At 39.7% G+C, this 20,886-nt stretch overlaps 1 protein-coding gene and 1 pseudogene across 6 annotated transcripts in view; one reads left to right on the top strand and one right to left on the bottom strand.

The window, feature by feature from the left end:
* Nf1 (neurofibromin 1) overlaps window positions 1-20,886 on the bottom strand; it is a 258,116-nt gene that overhangs the window by 214,099 nt on the left and 23,131 nt on the right. The gene's annotated exons all lie outside the window — the stretch shown is intronic.
* LOC130877357 (40S ribosomal protein S8-like) lies at window positions 19,622-20,250 on the top strand (annotated as a pseudogene).

Raw genomic sequence — 20,886 nt, 5'->3', positions numbered from 1 at the left:
AGCAAAGCAACCAAGAAATTCATCTCACAGGAAAACAAATTCTTTAAAGGGCTCACATTTACACTGACCTGTAGAAGAGCTCAGTTACACCACATAGAAAAGCACTGCTACTCAACTCATAAGGGTAATTCTGCACATGAGCATCAGACCTCAATTCACTGTTTGTGTTAGACCCTGCTAACGCTGAAAGAGAACTACGGAGGCTCCCCTGTGAAAACCACACTTTAGATGATCTCCACTTGAAAGTGGCCCAAGTAAAGATGAGAGGACCAAGTGATATGCCTAAACATTTGCTAAGTTAGTAAGACACGATTACTTTGACAGCAAAGAAATACCAAATTCAGAGGGGATGAGGTATCAGATTACATAAAGTCAACCATAAAGATTGTGGAGGAAAAACATGAAAGCTCAGAAAAGAGAATTTTAGAAGATGAAAATGGCACCAATACAACTGTGAGTTCCCTTAACTCCTCCACACAATCAACAGAGAATACAGAAGACCAAAGCTGAAGCTCACAAAGATCTACAGAGAGAGAACAAGGTTCTCCCAAATAAGGCTGTGCATGTGTGCATAGACAAGTAATACACACTTACCACTACACCAGGGTTGTATAAGTAAATACATAGAGGAAGCAGAAAGCCTGATGAATGTAAAAAACAGATTTCCCCAAATGGCAGTACATTTTCAATGAATACACAGCAGTCCAATTTAGAAACAAAATGGGGATGTATACAGCTACATATAGACATGTACAACAGGCTTATGGTCAAATCTGAAGAACTGTGGCATGTTATAAAATACCACCAACAGAATTTTCTGCAATGATATTCTGTATCAGCAATGGCCAGCACCTTGGCCATGAGCCAGCTATATGTGGCTACTGTAAACATCTGTGACATAGCTAGTACAGAGGAAGAATCAAATGTTTGATTTTTATTTGAATTTAACTTTAAGTAGCTATATATGATGCAGCTATCAAATTCCACTTGACAATAAAGTCCTAAACCATCCAAATGAAGAATAAGTTATTCCTAGAAGCAACCTACAGTGAGAAGAAAACGTGCTGAAATTAAACTCCAGATGGACCATAGGGAAAAGTAGGTGAATAAAATGGGATTAGATAAAGGTAAGTAAGAAAAAGAAAGACAGCCAAGAGAACTACGAAAGAATGAAACCATCTTTTTCTCTCAGTTTTTTTAAATGAATTTCACTGCGTGGGTTGTGGGAATCCAACTCAGGTTATCAACTTTGGTGACAAGTACCTTTGCTGCTCAGTCATCTTACCAGCCCCCTACACCTTTTTTATTTTCCTCCTTACCACGTCCATGGTTGGACACCCTGCCTGCCCAACATTGCTTCCCCATGTGGACATCCTCCCTAACCTGCTCCAACTCTCTGCTAATACACTCCCCCTCCTCCCATACAGAAGATTCACACAGCCCACCACTCCTTCTGGGCCCACTCAGGTACTGATACCCATTTAGGGACATCTTTCTTATAAACTCCATCCTTATTCCAGTGGGCCTTTGTTATCCTGTGGCCTACCTCCCCCTTCCTCCCTGGTTGAACTAATTTCTGACTGTTCCTGGCCTCCCTCTGGAGAGTAGTCTCTCCTTGTCCATTGTCTGACTCTGTTGAGCTGCCCTGTGTAGGTACTCTCTTTCTGCAGGGATACCTTTTTCATCCTCATCACACTCTTCCCCAAATATGTACAAAGATGTCTACTTGTTCTGCTGTACCTCACAGGTTTGTACTAAATGAGCATACAGAGGGAGAAAAGGAAGCAAAGGAACCAGAATTTTCTGTGGAAACAATATGATTGTAGTTTTGGTTGGTAAGAAACAGGTTCTGGTCAGGTATATATCTGGAGAATCTAGAAACGACATTTGGGAATTGACTTTTGGAGCTTCAGTAGTGATTGGGTAAATAAGGTGCAAGTGCAAATAGGTTCTTTAAGAATCAAGGCTTCTTGCTGAACATGGTTAATCCCAGCACTCGGGAGGCAGAGGCAGGTGGATCTCTATGAGCTCAAGACTATCTTGGTTTACAAAGTTGAGTTCCAAGACAGCCAGGGCTACACAGAAAAACTCTGTCTCAAGAAGAAACGAGGAAGAAGAGAAGGGAGGGGAAAGAAGGGAAGAAGGGGAGGAGGGGAGGAGGGAAGGAGGGGAGAGGAAGGAAAGAATCAAGGCTTCTGTGTATAAAATACTTGGGTAGCTGAAAATTCATAATACTATGAAAATGAATAAACTAAAGCTCAAGCCATTCAGGGGAAAGTAAAGCTAGAATTAATTTCTTGGCAAAAATCAGTTTGGCTCCATGCTAATACCTTTGCCTATAGATATCTTTATAATACCTATAGTTTTAAAAATGGTGATTATGTAATGCCTGTTTTATGAGCTCAATATTAAATTTCATGTTGTTACTCCACTCTGCCCAATTTTAGTGATTCACATACTATTAGCTTAGCTATAGCCTGTACCAATTATTCCCGGTTTAGCAATTTGCAGTTGGCTTACCTTTTTCATTCAACTTTGTTAGAGGAATAATAACTTTGACTGTCAATTGTATACTTAAAATAACATTAAAGTAAAAATAAAACTTTATAATTTTTAAGGCCACTAAACACTATCTAAAGCACTATTATGCATGTAATATGTAACCAAAGATGCAGAATCCTCTGTTTAATAAAACCAACTACAATATTTGAAGATATACTTTAACTTTTTAATGTATTAGCAATATTAATAATGTATATTCTGTGCAGTGTCCTTGGAGGCCAGAAAAGGAAGTCAGATCCCCTGAGACTGAAGTTTAAAGATGGTCATGAGCTGCCATGTGGATGCTGAGAATCAAACTAGATCCTCCAAAACAGCAGCCAGTGCTCTCAACCAGTTAGCCCACTGTCCAGCTCAGAATACACTTTTTAAAGGTGTTTGTTTCCTGATATGTAACGAGGACATGTTGGAGTGCTTTTCCTCCTTGTAGGATTCTTTTCTTTTTTTTTTTTTCCTGTATGTATACTAAGTGAAATGTAATGTCACTCCTACTTCCCATTATAGTGTGAGAGGCCTTTTAGAAACTCATTAGAATGTACACAGAAGCAAACATTTTAGCTGGTGGCGACCTTTCCAGAATTTCTGAGTGAAACTAGAAACAAACTATCCATTGTTCACAGTACTTTGCTTAATATTAAGCTTTCTTTTAAATAAATTCCTATTTGTTAAAATCTTACATCTTAAGTAGATCATAATTTGTTCTAAACAGAGATCATAATTCTAAGGAAATTATTTTTCTTCATGCAGCCTAAACCCTTTATCTTCAATTATCCAAAGATATCTATATATTCTATTATATTCAAAGATATTTATAATATAGCATAAAATATTTTTAAGGTTTCATTCACTTTTCCCCAATTTGGAAAGTAGTAAGTGCTCATTGAAAAGAAACCCATAAAAGAAAATTTTTAAAACTCTCAAATACAATGATCTTACCTTTTTAAAATTTATTTTACTCAAAAAATTTTTTCATGTACCCCAGACTCAAACTCATCATTTCAGTCAAGGATGACCTTGAACTTCTGATCTTCCTACTTTCTCCTCCAAATCACTAGAGTTATTGGCATATGTGACCATGTCAGATTTTATACAATACTACAGTGAGCCTGCAACTTCATGCACACTACGCAAGTACTCTCTATCAACTAAGCTGCATCCCCAGCATGTCTATATGATTCTTCTAACAAATACAATTAGCTAGGTGATGAACTGCTTAATGAATATCACTCATGTATTTTAACTTCCATGGGAACGAGAGTTATCTTTCTCAGAAGCTGTTTTATCCTTTGATCAAGAAGGTTTCTTAAGGCAATTAATTAATATTTGTTGAATAAAAGAATAAACCATTTATATCACACTAACTTTCTTACTGCCTTTAGCAACTACCTTTTTATTACCCAGGGCAGTGTTCCTCAAACTGTGGTCCAAGAGCAGCAGGCAGTCCCTGCGAGGTTGCAGGCTAAGGTACAAACAGCTCAGTGAATTCAGAGAGAAAGACTGAACAACCATTTCCTTTGCCTGTATTTTAAAACCTGAACTATAAAGTAACCTTTTTACCATAATCCTACTACTTCCTTAATACGTGAAAATCTCCACAATATAAACTACCAGTCTCTTGGCTTAATTCTTTAATTAAGCATTACTTCCCAGGCAACCAGTAAGGCATAGTCTCCTAGCCAGAGTGGATCTTCACAGATAGACTTACATCTGGAGGGTCAACAACTACAAAGTTGCCGACCAACCTCCCTATGGGCACATGCACAGGAGCTCCCAACAAGCCCTCACTTAAGAGTAGACTTCTACATTTGTTTTCCCATTTTACTAAGGTATAATTAGCAAATAAAAATGTATATATATGACTTACATAACATGATTTCAATATCCTGCAAAATCATAACAATTGTGGCAGTTTGAATTTGAATACTTGGTTGCCAGTTGGTAGAACTGTTTAGAAAGGATGAGGCATGGCCTTGTTGGAGGAGGTGAGTCACTGGGAGGGGGCCTTCAAGTTTCAAAAGATTCCTGAGATGCCCAGTGCTCTCCTTCTGTGTCCCAGGGTTATAGATCAAGATATGATTTCTCAGCTGTTGCTTCACTCTTGACATCATGGATTCCAACCCTCTGAAACTATAAGTCAAACTAAACAGTTGCTTTTATAAATTGCTTTGGTCACTGTGTTCTATCACAGCAATAGAAGAGTAAATATGATAATAATCAAGTTAATTAATGAATTCAATACCCAACATAACTATCTTTGGTAAGAGGGAAAGGATGAGAATATCTAAGACCTATGAAGATACTAAAGTGAGAAAGGGGAGGAGGGTATACCTAAGGGTGAAGGGCTTGCCTATCACGTGCCAGGCCCTGCATTCAGTCCCGAGCACCACAAAAATTAAAAATAAAGTTAGGAGGCTGAAAAGATGGCTCAGTGTCTTCGAGCACTTACTGCTTTAGCTCAGCACCCATACCTGGAGCCAGTAATTACACTCTTAGGAGGAATCAATACCTCTGGCCTCTATGGGTACCCACAACTCAAGGGCACAAACCCACATAAAGATCCACTATACACATAACTTAAAAAATAATAAAGCTCTTTAATCCCAGCACTTGGGAGGCAGAGGCAGGCGGATCTCTGTGAGTTCAAGACCAGCCTGGTCTACAAGAGCTAGTTCCAGGACAGGCTCCAAAACCACAGAGAAACCCTGTCTCAAAAAACCAAAATAATAATAATAATAATAAAGCTGAAAGGGGGGAGGAGGGAAGAGAGCTGGGCATGGTAGCACATGCCTTTAATCCCAGAATTCAGAGGCAGAGATCAGCATATGTAAATTCTAGGCCAGCCAGGGACACATAATGAAATTCTGTCTCAAAAAAAATAAATAGCCAGGCGGTGGTGGCGCACGCCTTTAATCCCAGCACTCGGGAGGCAGAGGCAGGCGGATCTTTGGGAGTTCAAGGCCAGCCTGGTCTACAAGAGCTAGTTCCGGAACAGGCACCAAAGCTACAGAAAAACCCTGTCTCAAAAAACCAATAAATAAATAAATAAATAAATACGCATGCAGCCTAGAACCATCAAACAAAAGCAAAGTCTGTTGATATAAAACAGAAAAATTAAGCAAACACAAATCAATTCTGTATGATTAAGAAAACATCCCAGGTTGTTACTTACTAACATATTCATAAAGATATTAATAAAGGGGATGATGGCACCCACCTGTAATGCCAGGCATTCAGAATAATGAGGCAAAGAGATACAGAATGTGAGGAAAGCCTTGACCTACATAGTAAAACCTTGTCTCAAAAATAAGAGCTTTAAATACCCTGTCTCGAAAAATCAAAAAAAAAAAATTTAAAGATGGTATTTCAAAAATAAAGAGAATGGGCTGGGCATGGTAGCACATGCTTTTAATCACCAAAGCAAGAAATTTTAAAATCACTCACACGCGCTTGCACACACACACACATGTACATACATGCACACACGCATCCCTCTAAAACATTTTCATGAAACTACATAGCAACAAAGAACAAACATGGACCAATGAACAATGATGGGCCAACAAAATGACTGACAACCTGAGTTTGATCCTTAGAACCCACACGAGATTGATGAAAGCCGTCATCTGACCTGTACACCTGTGTGCACACACATACACTGCTCACACAGATAAATGGTTACAAGGTGAAAAAGAAAAAGATAAGACTTCAAAACAGCCAGAGAGAAAATACCATCCATGGCAATTATAATGACAACTGAATTCTTAACAGTAAAAAAATAAGGAAATGGTATCTTTAACATATTGAAGAGAAAAATAACTGCCTAGATTTCTACATAATGGTGGAATTATGACTCAGGAATAAGGAGGAAATTAAGATATTTTTAAGGAAAGAAAAAGAGCAATTACAGCAATAGACTCTTATTTAAAATAGTTCTAAAGAACATGCTTCAAGTAGAAAAAAAAAAAAAAAGAGCCTAAAACTAAAGTCATATTCAAAGAGGGGAGTGAGAAAAAAAGACTTACAAGTAGCAGATACAAGTTCAAATATCCCAGTACTCACAGTTAATAAATAAAATAGACACTCCAGCTGGAAGAAAAAAGTCAAACTAGCTTTTCAAGTACTATTTGTAAGAAAAACTTAAAACACAAAGATTCATGGTCAGTGAATGGAAAAGGTCCACCAAATACTAAAAAAAAAAAAAAAAAAAAAAAAAAAAAAAAAAAAACTGAACAAGAAATGGCATGCATGTATCTTAATGGTAGATGGTTTGTCCAATGTGGGCAAAGAATTAGAAAAGAAGGAGGGAGGGAGGTGATGGAAGCAAAAAACAACAGAAACAAAGGATGATTTCACAGCACGCTATTCTAACTTCTGTCATCTAATAACACGTATACAGCAGCAGAACTGACACATCCACTAGTCTGGACTTGAGAACTGGCTCAGAACATAGGAGTGCCTCCTGGACAAGCATGGGAGCCTGAGTGCTGCTCTGCTACCCGAGTGTAAAGCTGGACCTTATTATGTATGCACCTCTAACCTCACTGCTGTAGGGGTAGACAGAGGATCCCTAGGGCTTGCTGGACACCAGCATACCTCTAAGTTCAGTGAAAAACCCTATGTCAGAGGAATAAGGCAGAGTGACAGAGCAGGACATTTGACATCTTCTTTGGCTTCTGTGTATGCACATGCATACACACAGGCAAGTGTGAGTATACCACTCACAAAAGAACACACAATAAAAAAAAGGAAAAAAAAATCAAAATCAGTGCAAGATTGCCTAACATATATCTCTTTCGGATACACAATGGGGGGGGATCAGAATTGAGAAAAGCTAAACTGCTTAATTATTAAACGTGGTCAAAACAACACATAAAACTCATACTCAAGAACTAGGGGCTACACATTATTTTCAAAAACATATAAAATCTTTATGAAATGAATTTCATGACTAGCTAGACTCCAAGATGTCCCATAATTATTCCTGTCTTCTAATATCTACAGCCTTGTGAAATTCTTTTTTTGTTTTTCTAGACAGGGTTTCTCTGTGGCTTTGGAGCCTGTCCTGAAATTAGCTCTTGTAGGCAACGCTGGCCTGCCTCTGCCCCCCCCACCCTCCACCCCCCCCCCACCCTCCACCCCCCCCCACCCCTGGGATTAAAGGCATGCGCCACCACTGTCAGGTCATAAATCTTTTTGTAAATAACCAAATAAATAAATAAATTTTAAAAGTAAAAAGGATCAGGACTATAGCTCAGGGATAGAATGTTTTCTAATATGCACTATATTTTGGAAAATTTTACAACAGCAATAGTAACTAACAAGATGTTCAATTATAAAAAGTTCAAATCTGAAAATACTAACAACATACAAACCATATTCACTGAAAATACAATTAAAATATAAATATTTTAATTTAATTTTTATTGAGAATTTCACATGTGTACACAATGAAATATGAACATGTACAGCCCCCATTTGTCCCCTCCAACACCCTAGGACCGCCATACATGTCTACCTCCAAACTTCATGAATTTTTTTTCTTTTAAATAACCCACTAAGCCTAATTAATGCAGACCTCATGTGGATGGTTATGAAGCTACTGGATTCCAACCATTGTAGATAGGAAAAAAAAAAATGAAGCTACTGGAGTGTGGGCAAACAGCAATGGCCAAATCTTCAAAGAAAGAATTTCCCCTCCTAAATAGTTATCCACTGCTCAATGGTTAGGGATGAGGGGCCTCTCAAGTTCCTCACCTATCTATGTTGACTTTTTGCCTGGTTTGATCTTGTGTATTAAAGTATAAGCTAATAAATAAAGCCAAACAGTGGTATGCACACCTCTAATCCTAGTACTGAGGAGGCAGAGACAGGCAGATGGCTGAGTTTGAGGCCAGAGTGGTCTACAGAAAGTTTTCCAGGACAGTCAGGGCTACATAGAGAAACCCTGTCTTGAAAAATCAAAAATAAATAAAGTAACCAAAGGATAACTAGAAAAATATCCCAAAGACAATACCCTGGGTAAAAGGAGAAATCATAACTAAAAATTAAAATACCTATAATTAAAAATAATAAAAAGGGCTAGAGAGATGGCTTAGCAGTTAAAAGCACTGCCTCTTGCACAGAACCTGGGTTCAATTCCTAGCATCCACATGGCAGCTCACAACTGTCTTTCACACCAGGGATCTTACTCCTACACACGAATGCGCATAAAAAAAATAAATTAATCTAAAAAAACTGGAAATCACTGCCATTTGTCTGCAGCAGTGAATTTTAAATAATAATAATAATAATAGCCAAGCTAGAGAGATGTTTCAGTGGTTAAGAACATGTGCTTACTCTTCTAGAGGACCTGAGTTCAGTTCCCAGATCCATCTCCAGCAGTTAAGAAATTGCCTAACTACAGCCTTGGGGGATCTGTTTTCCACTGCTGGCCTCTGCAGACACCTGCATCTGTGTAAAGACACACAGATACACACACAGACACACACTTATAAATAAAATTTTATAAAAAGGAGGGAGGGAGGGAGGGAGGGAGGGAGGGAGGGAGGGAGGGAGGGAGGGAGGGAGGGAGGGAAAAATGGGGAGCCAGAGAGTTAGCTCAGCATTTAAGAGCACTTGTTCAATCCACAGCATCCACATGATGGCTCACAACTGTCTATAAATCCAGTCCCAAAGGATCTAACATCCTCTTCTGACCTCCATGGGTGTTAAACATTGCACACACACATACACGCAAGCAACACACATACACATGAAATAATCAAATACATTTAAAAACTAAAAAACAATGAGATACCAACTATCTAAATGTATGGAATATGGTGAAAGTAATCTTCTTCTATCTACTAGGAAGAAGTATATATTACCAAGCAGGTGTATACAAATGTTAAATACACAACTACAAGTACTGCCAAGGACCCTGAGCACCAGGAAGACATACTGGAGGTAGCATGCACTGGAGTACAAGGAGGAAAACCAGTAATTTTTAAAAACAACTTGGCATTTTCTGGTAAAACTGAGCATACCCATATATCCCCAAACTGAGCAGGTTTACTACTAGACAGAGATTCTCAACTCCTACATGCTTAGGAGACATGTGCAGGAATGGTCAAGAGCAACATTGTTAGTAACAGCAAAAAACACTGTAAGCTAGAGTGTAGCCCAGAGGTGGAATACTTGCCTAGGAGGAACAAGCAAGTCCCTACCTAGTCTTTGACCTCCAACACCACAAGAAAAGACGAAGGAGAGACTGTGTGTGCTAAATGTCTATTATCAATAGCATAAATGATGAAATATGGAATACTCTGTAGCAGTAATGAATCACACAAGAGTGCAGCTGACATGAAAATGCTTATGAAAGGCATCAGAAGAATACCTATAGTATTACTCTATTTTTAAAATGTCAAAGACAAGTAAACAAACCAATATGTTGTTTAGAGAGACACTACAGAGCAAAGAAATTTTCTAAACACAGTTCAGGCGAGTGGGAAATGGTAAGAAAAGCAATGTGATTAGGTCATTAAGGAGTTTTCAAGACACCAATAATGTTCTTCCCTGATCCAAATACAGTATTATTGTTTAGCTGTAGAAGAACGCAAATAAAGAAGTCCCACACCAGGTCAGAATTGAGTATAATAAACGGTTCTTTATTTAGGGGGGAATCTCATAGAACTGAAACCAGCAGCCAGGAGGGAGGGAAGAAGGGAGGGAGGGAGGGAGGGAGGGAGGGAGGGAGGGAGGGAGGGAGGGAGGGAGGGAGGGAGGGAGGGAGGGAGGGCATGTCAACAAGCACATTTTTGGTACCCAAGGCCACGCCCAACCTGGTCCAGCCTCTCAAAGGCCACTGGCTGAAGATGGTTCCCAGCATTTAGCTATAAACTGCACAAACACATTTCACATAATCTTTTTTTAAAAGATTTATTTAAGCTAGATGGTAGTGGTGCACACCTTTAATCCTTGCTCCGAGGAGACAGAGGCAGGCAGATCTCTGTGAGTTCAAGACCAATCTATATACAGTTCTAAGAGAGCCAAGGGTACATAGAAAAACCCTGTCTTAAAAAACCAAAAATTTAAAAAACAAGACTTATTTTAAATGTGTGAGTTTCTTGTCCATGCACCACATGCATACAGTACAGAACAGTTGTCTCCATGCGGGAGCTGGGTTTTGAACCTGGGTCCTCTAAAAGAACAGCCAGTACTTTTAACCACTAAACCATCTTTCCAAGCCCCCAAGATTTACTTATTTTTATTTTATGTGTATGGATTGTTTTCCTACATTTACATCTGTGCACCATGTGCATGCTCAATGTCCTCTGGGCAAAATATGGAGAGCACATCTCAAAAAAAATCACAAAAAAACCCAAAAAAACAAAAACGATGTAAACAACTGGTATATCAGAGTAAAATTTTTTAAGAACTATTATACTTGGTGAAATACACCAAGAAAGCACCGCCTATACAGACAGACCTTCACAACCTGGGATTTTTATTGTTTTCTCAATCTACCCACGCTGTTATAACACCCCAAACAAAGACAGAAACAAGGTCCAAAGAGTAGAGCTGTTGTTATAAGATAAACCTAAAACTATAGAAGCAGCTTTGGAACTGGGCAATGGGGCAAGCTGGAAAAACCAGACAAGCATGTAGGAAAAACCCTTGCCACTGTAAACAAAGCATTCAGAACAATTCCGAGGTGAAGGCACAGAAAAGACTACACAGAATGCCTCTGTCTTTTCAGAGATTACACAATGCTTTTGAATGAAATGTTGACAGAAATATGAACAGTAAAGGTCATTCTGATGAGGTCTCAGAAATGAGGAACATGTCACTGCCAACTAGAAGAACATAGACCCTTGTTATAAAGAGGCAAAGACAGCTGGATACAGCATAATAGTAGAGAATTGCCTAGCATGCTCAAAGCCCTGGATTCCACCTCCAATACTGAAAAATAAGAAGAGATAAAGACCCAGTCTGAATTGTGTTCATATCCTGGTATTTTACAGAAAGTAGAACTTATGAGTGATAAAATTAGCTATTTGGCTGATGAAATATCTAAACAAAAGCAGAAAGCGCCATATGGTTTCTCTTGACTGCATACAGTAAATCCAAAGAAAGAAATGCCTTAGAGATTAAATTCATAATCAAAAGGGAAGCAATATTACATTTGGATGGTACCCATCCTGACCATGTTGTAAAAAATGAAAACGAGTGTCTGGGTAAGCAATCCAAGAGTTCTCTGTGACAACATGCTTTAACAGATTGATGTTAAGCCAGATGTGAAGCATCAAAATAGCAAAATGACCACAAAGGCATTTCAGGAAATTGTAGGTGCTGTTCCTCCTGTCACAGGCTTAAAATGCCAAAGCTTGAAAAAATCATATCAAAAGAAGGGTTTGAGTAGCAAACTTATAGTTCTGGCCTGGAAGAGTCACAGCTAGCATTCCAACCCATGCCACACAGATTGCACCCACCCAGCAAGCCATTAGCACCAAGGCTTCCAAGAGCTTTGAAAGCCCAAACTCCACCCCAAGGTACATAAAAGGCAAGATGCAAAGTAAAACTAGTTATTCTTGAGCCATAAGACACACTGTTTACATTGTTGGGTTTTGGACTTACTCATGCAAGATCCACAATCCCTTCCTTCTTTCCTATTTCTCACCTTTTGAGAACAGATCTATCATCTCTGCCTGTCCTATCCTTGTATCTCAGAAGCAGAGAACCAATTTTCACAACTTCATAGCTGGACAACTTGCCTCCAGATGAACAGTGTCTTGAATCTCACCTATGTCTCATTTAGAGAATAAAGAAATGACACTGCAGACTTCACAACAAGTTCAGACTCCTGGTGCTACTGGAAGAGCACAAAGGTACTCTCCCCACATACGAGATAAACATGACTTCTAAAGGACAATGAGAAAAAACACTATGGTCTGAAAGCTTGTTTCACATCACCCTTATTCATATGTTGAAACCTAGCCCTCACTGCAATAATTTTAAAGGTGGAGTGATAATTAGGTCATGGAGCCCTCAAAGAATGATTATGTCTTGAAGAAGCCCAAGAGAAGTAAACATGATGGCTCACGCCTCTAACCTTGGGTAGGAAAAATGAAGAGGACTATGAGTTAAAGGCCAGTATAAGCTACACAGCAAGTTCAAGAAGCAAGTCTCAGGAACATCATCTCAAAAACAAAACAAAACAAAACAAAAAACAAGAGCTAGGGATGTATCTCAATGGTAGAGGGCTTGCCAGCACTAGTGAAGGCTCTGGGTTTAATCTTTAGCACTGCAAAAATAAAAATGGGGGTCCTATGGAGAAAGGACAAGAAGGTACATTTATGAGGCACAGGCCCTTTGACAGACACCAAACCTGTCGCACTTCTCAACTACCAGTGTATGATGGATAACGTCAGCTGTTAGACGCTTCCTACCACAGTGACTTTACTACAGCAGCCTAAATGGACGAAGGGACTTCCAAACAAGCTGTTTCCAGACCACCAGTTCAATTAATGTTTCAATTATCTTCACTTAGGAAAAAAAAATTCCTGGTATTATTATTTTATCAACCAACAAGTTTCAAAATCCTTCTCTCTTCTGTCATATTAAAAATAAGATATCCTATCACTGATATTAAAATAAAAATGGAGGGTTGAAGAGATGGCTCAGTACAATGCTTGCAAGACCTGACTTTTTCCCAGAACCTATGCAAAAGCTGAGCAAAGCGACACACACCTATAATCCCAGAACCCGAACGCAGAGACAGGAGGATCACTGAAGCTTACTAGCCAGCCCATTAGTCAAACATCTGTCTCAAACAATAAGGTGGAATAACTGAGGAAGATCCCCCAATACCAACCTCTAGCTTCTACACATGTAGAAAAGAGGAAGGAAATTAGTGATTATTTAAAAGACTGAGAATAAAGGCTAAAGACATTTAAGCAGATGCATAAATGTCAAACTGGGACAGTTAGATTAAAGCTAACATAGGAGATTCAAATTTTTTCTTGTTTTGGGTTGTTTTTTTTTTATTTATTTATTTGTTTTGGTTTTAGTTCTTGCTTATTTTTAGAGACAAGGTTTTTTTGTGCAGCTTTAGCTGTCCTGGAACTCACTCTGTAGACCAGGCTGGCCTCGAACTCATAGAGATCTGCCTGCCTCTGCCTCTCAAGTGCTGCAGTTAAAGGCATGAAACACCAACACCGAGCTGTCACCTGAGTTTTTACCAAATGCAAAGGAAATTAGAAGGCAGAGGATAAGTCCCTGTACTGAGAGAAAATTATCATCATCTAAGAATCATATACTCCGTGGAAATATCTGCTAAGAAAAAAGGTACAAAAACACTTGTGAATAAAGACACTAGGAATTTGCCCATCCTGGAGGGGAATTCCAGCTGAGGAACTGGGGATGGGGAGGGGGAAGACCAGCAGACAGAGAAGTTGGATTCAATGAGGAAGAGACAATGAAAAACACTGATGGTATAAAAGCAGAAATCACGTTTTCCAGAGAAAAAGAGATTGCAAATGACCAAGAGCTATGGGTAACTAGGGAGAGTAGAGCTCAAGTGTTTAAGCTCTTACACACATCAGAGCAAAATAAAGGAGAGAAATTGAGACTACAAATTGCCAACATTTAGCCGGGCCATGGTGGTGCATGCCTTTAATCCCAGCACTCAGGAGGTAGGCGAATCTTTCTGAGTTCAAGATCAGCCTGGTCTACAAGAGCCTGTTCCAGGACAGGCTCCAAAGCTACAGAGAAACCATGTCTCAAAAAAACAAATAAATAAATAAATAAATGAATGAATGAATAAATAATTGCCAACATTAGGATAAACACCAGAGGAATGCAAACACTGCTCTGCACAAGATTCAAAATTTTAAGATATAACAAAATGCAAGAGAATTCACAATTTATCCATTTTACTAAATTAAAATTACAGAAAAGCAACAGTGAAGATTCTCATATAGGTTTTACCTCCTTTACTGTAGTTGAAAAAAGAGGATTTGGCTAACAAAGAGGCTATGTACTAGCTGTAGCACAGCATTTGTAACAGTTTAAGCACCTACTACTACGCTAAGTTTACAACTTGGTTTAAACAAGAAGCTGGAGCTATTTAGTGGTGTCCTAATGGCCATGTTTATTTAACAGGCTGAATGAAAAACAACTTCATTCATAATCGAGCAAGATACAGATTAAAATAGACTTGAAATAATCACAGCAGAGCCTACAGAAGTTTAACTTCCAGGCCTAAGTATAGAAGGCTCTTTCAACTTCACATTGAGATAGTCTGTTTTGAACTAATTGTCTTAGTTAGGATTTCCATTGTTGTAAAAAGACACCATGACCACAGCAACTCTTATAAAGGAAAACATTTAATTGGATGTCTTACAGTTCAAAGGTTTAGTACATTATCATCATGGTGGGACAAGGCAGCATAAAGGAAGACATGGTGCTGGAGAAGGAGCTGAGAGTTCTTACATCTTGACTCACAGGCAACAGGAAGTGGTCCAAGACACTGTGCATGACTTTAGCATACATGAGACCTTTAAAGTCTGCATCCACAGAAGCACACTTCCTCTAACAAGGCCACACCCACTTCAACAAGGCCACTCCTCCTAATAGTGTTATTCACTATAAACTTATGGAGGCCAAATAGGTCAAACTACCATACTAGTCTACCTTTAACACCGCCATGCCAAAATAATCCCATTAGTCAATGGGGGGAAGGTGAGAGCAGGACTCAGTGGAAGAAACTGAGAAGAGGTTTTACAAGTTAGGAGCCAGGGATACACTGAAATCCTGTGTGTTCTACACCCATTATTAAGATTCATTCATTCTCATATTCTCTCTCTCTCTCTCTCTCTCTCTCTCTCTCTCTCTCTCTCTCTCTCTCTCTCTCTCTCTCTCTCTCTTCCCCTCCCCACATGTCCTGGGTATACATGAGAAACTTGTAAAATTGACCATTGTTGAAGTGGGAGCGGCGGGGCTGTTTTTCGTCACCCGGTTAGCTTTACCCGAAATAATTATACAGAAACTGTATTTTTTAAACACTGTCTGGCCCATTAGTTTTAGCCTCTTATTGGCTAAGCCATAAAATATTTACTAAACCAGCATGGTGGCACACACCTTCAATCCCAGCACTCAGGAGGCAGAGCCAGGCAGATCTTTGAGTTTGAGGCTGGTCTGATCTACAGAGTGAGTTCTAAGACAGTCTGGGCTACACAGAGAAACACTGTTCTGAAAAGTCAAAAAACAATAATAATAAACTTGTTTAGGAAATATTAAGTTTCACAACAAAGAATTCAGCTAAAGGACTGTTGCCTCCAGTATGACTAGGAGATTCACGTTCTCAACAGAAACTGTGAGAAAGAAAACTACTATAACTGAAGCTTGGGGTTGCTAAGAACGTTCCTGCTAATGTTTATTCAAGACTGACCTCCAATGAGGCTCCATTCCCACAGCAAAAGGAGACAACTCTTGACTTATAATCAGTCACTAGGCCCATCCCCATATCAAAGAACTTGGCTCTAAGGAGCAGTTCAAGGGGGCAGTACAGGGTCACAGCTAGTCTGCCTAGTATGCCACTGAGTCCCCTGTGCTCTTAATGGGGGGGGGCACATTAATTCTGCCAGGTGGGCAAGACGACCCTGGGTAACAACTATTTGGAAAAAATAACACTGGTAACTTTTAAGTCTGACAGTGCTGTGTCAACCTTCCACCTGTCCAAGTGGCCAGACTTTGCAGTCTCCTTCTGTGTTTAAACTGTTCAAAGATGTAACCTGGGGCTGGGTCCTAAAAGGATGACGAGTATGTGGAATACATAAGCCTAATGTGTACATAAGTTAATAAAATCTTCTATTCAAGACTGACTCCTCTCTCAGCAGTAGCCAGAGCTGGACAAGTGCTAATTTTTAAATTTTATTTATTTTTATTTTATGTGCATTGGTGTTTTGTCATGGGTGCTGGGTACCCTGGAACCCGATTTACAGGCATTTGTGAGCTTCCGTGTAGGTACTGGGAATTGAACCAAGGTTCTCTGAAAGAGCAGTTAGTGCTCTTAACCATTGAGTCATCCCTCCAGCCCTGGATAAGTGCTATTAAAGAGCCTTTCCTCAATTCATTTGTCCATGCAGAGTGACTTCTCACAGGGAAGATATATTGTTTCTTCTTCTTTATTTCATTTTTTGAGACAGGGTTTCTTTGTGGTTTTGGAGCCTGTCCTGGAACTAGTTCTTGTAGACCAGGTTGGTCTCAAACTCACAGAGATCCGCCTGCCTCTGCCTCCCAAGTGCTGGGATTAAAGGCGTGCGCCACCACCGCCCGGCTGATATATTGTTTCTACAACAGTAGCCCATGCCTGTAATCCTACCATTTAGAGGTGAAAGTATAAGGATCAGGAGTCAAACTAAGTCTCAGAGATATAGTCAATTCAAGGCCATCATGAGCTCCATATCTCAAAAACAAAATATAAAAAATAAACCAAATAAGTGTGTGTGTGTGTGTGTGTGTGTGTGTGTGTGATTGGTGGATATTATAAAACACACTTGTGGTGCAAGATCAAAACCAAACCCTGGCCCTTGCACTCAGACACTAAGTTACATCCCTGCTCAAAAAATATGTTTTTTACATAATACACTCATCCTTAATTTACCTGAAAATGAACCAACAAATGAAATTGTAAAGAAGGGAATGCTCCCCTAGACCAGTGGTTTTCAATATTCCTACTGCTGTGACCTCATGTTGTGGTGACCCCCAACCATAAAATTATTTTTGTTGCTACCTCATAACTGTAATTTTGCTACTGTTATGGATTATAATGTAAATGTTTTTGGAGACAGAGGTTTGCTACAGGTTGAGAATCATTGCTCTAGACCATAAGCAAACAATTTAATAATTGAAAAGAGATGGGTGAAATTGAGAGTTGTCAACATATAGTCAAGTCAAATAAAACAATGTACTGTTCAAGACTCCTTAAAACGTTGAAGGCTGAGGATGTGGTTTAATGGAAGAACACTTGCCTAGCATGAGCAAGGCTCTGAGTTCCATCTCCAGCACCACAATCAAAAGGGGGATACATGCATCCTAGCACTGGGAAGGCAGAACCAGACAGACCCCAGGAGCTCATTGGCTAGTAGCTTATCCTAATCTTCCAGTCCCAGGTTCCAGTGAAAGACACTGTTGGAAAAAAAAATAAGTCTTAATTAGGTGGGTTTTTTGTTTGTTTTGTTTTGTTTCTTCCAGACAGGGTTTCTCTGTGTAACAACCCTGGCTGCCCTGGAACTCATTTTGTAGACCCAGGGTGATCTCAAACTCACAGAGATCCGTCTGCCTCTGCCTCCCAGAGCTGGGATTAAAGGTCTGCACCACCACCACCCATCTTAATTAGGTCTTTATTACTGTGATAAAATACCACGAACAAAAGTAATTTCAGGAAAAATTTATTTCATCTTATAACTGACAAATCCATCACTGATAAAGTCTGGACAGGAGCTCAAAGCAGAAACCTGAAGGTAAAAACTGAAGCAAAAACCATAGAGGAAAGCTGCTTACTTGTTTGTTTCTCATGGCTTGCTTGCCCTGCTTTCTTATACAATTCGGAATCACCTGCCCAGTGCTGGCACCAACCAAACTGGGATGGATCCTCCCATATCAACTGTTAATCAGGCGGATCTTCTCAACTGAGATGTTTTTTTCCAGCTAACTCTCTAGTTTTGTGTCAAGGTGACAAAAACAAACAACAAAACAAAAAACACAACAGGACAAGATAGGGAAGGAGAGATTTCTTCTTTAGTGTGGTCCATGATAGGTTGTCTATGCCAATATACGGCCAATGCCAATGCCAATGTACAGACCAGCAGCACTCACTGGACGAGGTGGGTTATTTAAAAGAAAAAGAGGGAGAGAGGGAGAGAGAGCAAATGAGAGACAGAACATGAAGGTAAGCGAGAGTTTGGAGGAGAGGTTCAGGTATAAAATTATCAAAGTAAGAAAATAAATAAAAATTTGAAAAGCTGAATAGTTCCTGAGGAATGGTACCTTAGGTTGACCTCCACTCTCCACACACATGTGCACACCTGCATGGATATGAACATGTATTAGCAGAACTTTAAAAAAAAAAGAGAGAGAGAGCCTGGAGAGATGGCTCAGGGGGTTAGGAGCACTGGCTGCTCTTCCAGAGGTCATGAGTTCAGTTCCCAGCAACCACATGGTGGCTCACAAACATCAGAAATGAGATCTTGCAGGGCGGTGGTGGCGCACGCCTTTAATCCCAGCACTTGGGAGGTAGAGGCAGGCGGATCTCTTTGAGTTCGAGGCCAGCCTGGTCTACAAGAGCTAGCTCCAGGACAGGCTCCAAAGCTACAGAGAAACCATGTCTTGAAAAACAAAAAAAAAAAAAAAAAAAGAAAAAACAAAAAAGAAATGAGATCTTGCACCCTCTTCTGGCCTGCAGACACAAATGCAGGCAGAACACTGTATGCATAATAAATATAAAGAGCCCTGTCATTCACAACTTCTCCATATACTCAACTAATTTACTCCTTTTAGTTTCTTCCTGTCCTTATGTAATCATCTAACTCAAGTCCTCTAACATCATCTCCTATACATATCTTACATTCAGGCCTCCTAAATTCCTACAAACCCCTGCTTCAGAGCTTCATTCCCATTACAATTTCTTATTCTCATTGTCTTTAATACTGTCCTCTCAAATCCATCTCCAGTAGAATCATAAAGTAACTTTTAAAAACTGTGACCATGCCATTCATACTTAAAGCTTTTCAATGAGTCCCTGTCCCTCGCACAATGAAGTCAAACTTTTTCAATTCCACAGTAGACTGCCTGTTACACATCATCTGAGCCAGAACTGTGCTGCAGCTGGAGGACTAACAGGGCACTATTAAAAACCTGCATGATGGACTGATTTCAATAGGATAAGCAAATCAAAATAAATCATTCCCAGAAAAAGTATCCAATATCTGGACTGTAGCTGAAACCCCTTCAATTTTAAAATGTCCAGGGACGAGAAACCGGACCGTGAAGCTTTGTGCTTCCTCTTTCCTGCCAGCGCTGAGCGATGGGCATCTCTCGGGACAACTGGCACAAGCGCCGCAAGACCGGGGGTAAGAGAAAGCCCTACCACAAGAAGCGGAAGTATGAGCTGGGACGGCCTGCGGCTAACACTAAGATTGACCCTCGTCGCATCCACACGGTCCGTGTGCGAGTAGTCAATAAGAAGTACCGTGACCTAAGATTGGATGTGGGGAACTTTTCCTGGGGTTCTGAGTGCTGTACTCGCAAACAAGGATCACTGATGTCATCTACAATGCATCCAATAACGAGCTGGTCCGCACCAAGACTCTGGTCAAGAACTGCATTGTGCTCATTGACAGCACCCCGTACCGACAGTGGTACGAGTCCCGCTATGCACTGCCCCTGGGCCGCAAGAAGGGGGCCAAGCTGACTCCTGAGGAGGAAGAAATATTAAACAAAAAACGATCAAAGAAAATTTAGAAGAAATACGATGAAAGGAAAAAGAACGCCAAGATCAGCAGTCTTCTGGAGGAGCAGTTCCAGCAGGGCAAGCTTCTGGCCTGTATCGCCTCAAGACCAGGCCAGTATGGCAGAGCAGATGGCTATGCGCTAGAAGGCAAGGAGCTGGAGTTCTATGTGAGGAAGATCAAAGCCCAGAAAGGCAAATAAACCATCCTTCGTAGCTCATGTAATAAAGGTGTTTGTTATTCTGTAAAAATAAATAAATAAATAAGTAATAAATAAAATGTCCAGGAACATTTTTGAGAATCCACTATATTTTGTGATTATTTCAGAAGTTAAAAAAAATGTAAAAAGTCCCCTCAAATTATAGGTCCCAAACTCCATTTAGAAGCATTTATTCATAAGACAACATACAGATTAAAACCACAAAACACTGGATAAAATTGTTTTTAGTTAGTTTGACCTAGTAAAAAGAAGCTCGTATTAGTTAATATATGTACCACATTTATTATTTATTTGTTTGTTTTCTCAAGACAGGGTTTTTCTGTGTAACCCTGGCTGTCCTGGAACTGATCAGTAATTCAGGCTGGCCTTAAACTAACAGAGATCCACGAGCCTCTGCTTCTGAGTGCTGGGATTAAAGGCAAGCACCACCACCTCCAGGCTACATGCACCATATATGAAAGGCATACTTTTTCTGGAATTCTACCAAACTCTAATCTACAAGTGTTGATATAAACTTTTATTTATTTTTTAAAAAACCAAATAATTATATTTATGATGACTTGGTTAGAATAAGATGAGAATGGGGACAAAAGGGCCTGCAAGATGGTTCACTGAACA

The sequence above is a fragment of the Chionomys nivalis genome, chromosome 7 (assembly GCF_950005125.1).
Source record: "Chionomys nivalis chromosome 7, mChiNiv1.1, whole genome shotgun sequence".
In the NCBI taxonomy this organism is placed as follows: domain Eukaryota; kingdom Metazoa; phylum Chordata; class Mammalia; order Rodentia; family Cricetidae; genus Chionomys; species Chionomys nivalis.
This window is presented reverse-complemented; position numbering and strand designations above follow the sequence as displayed.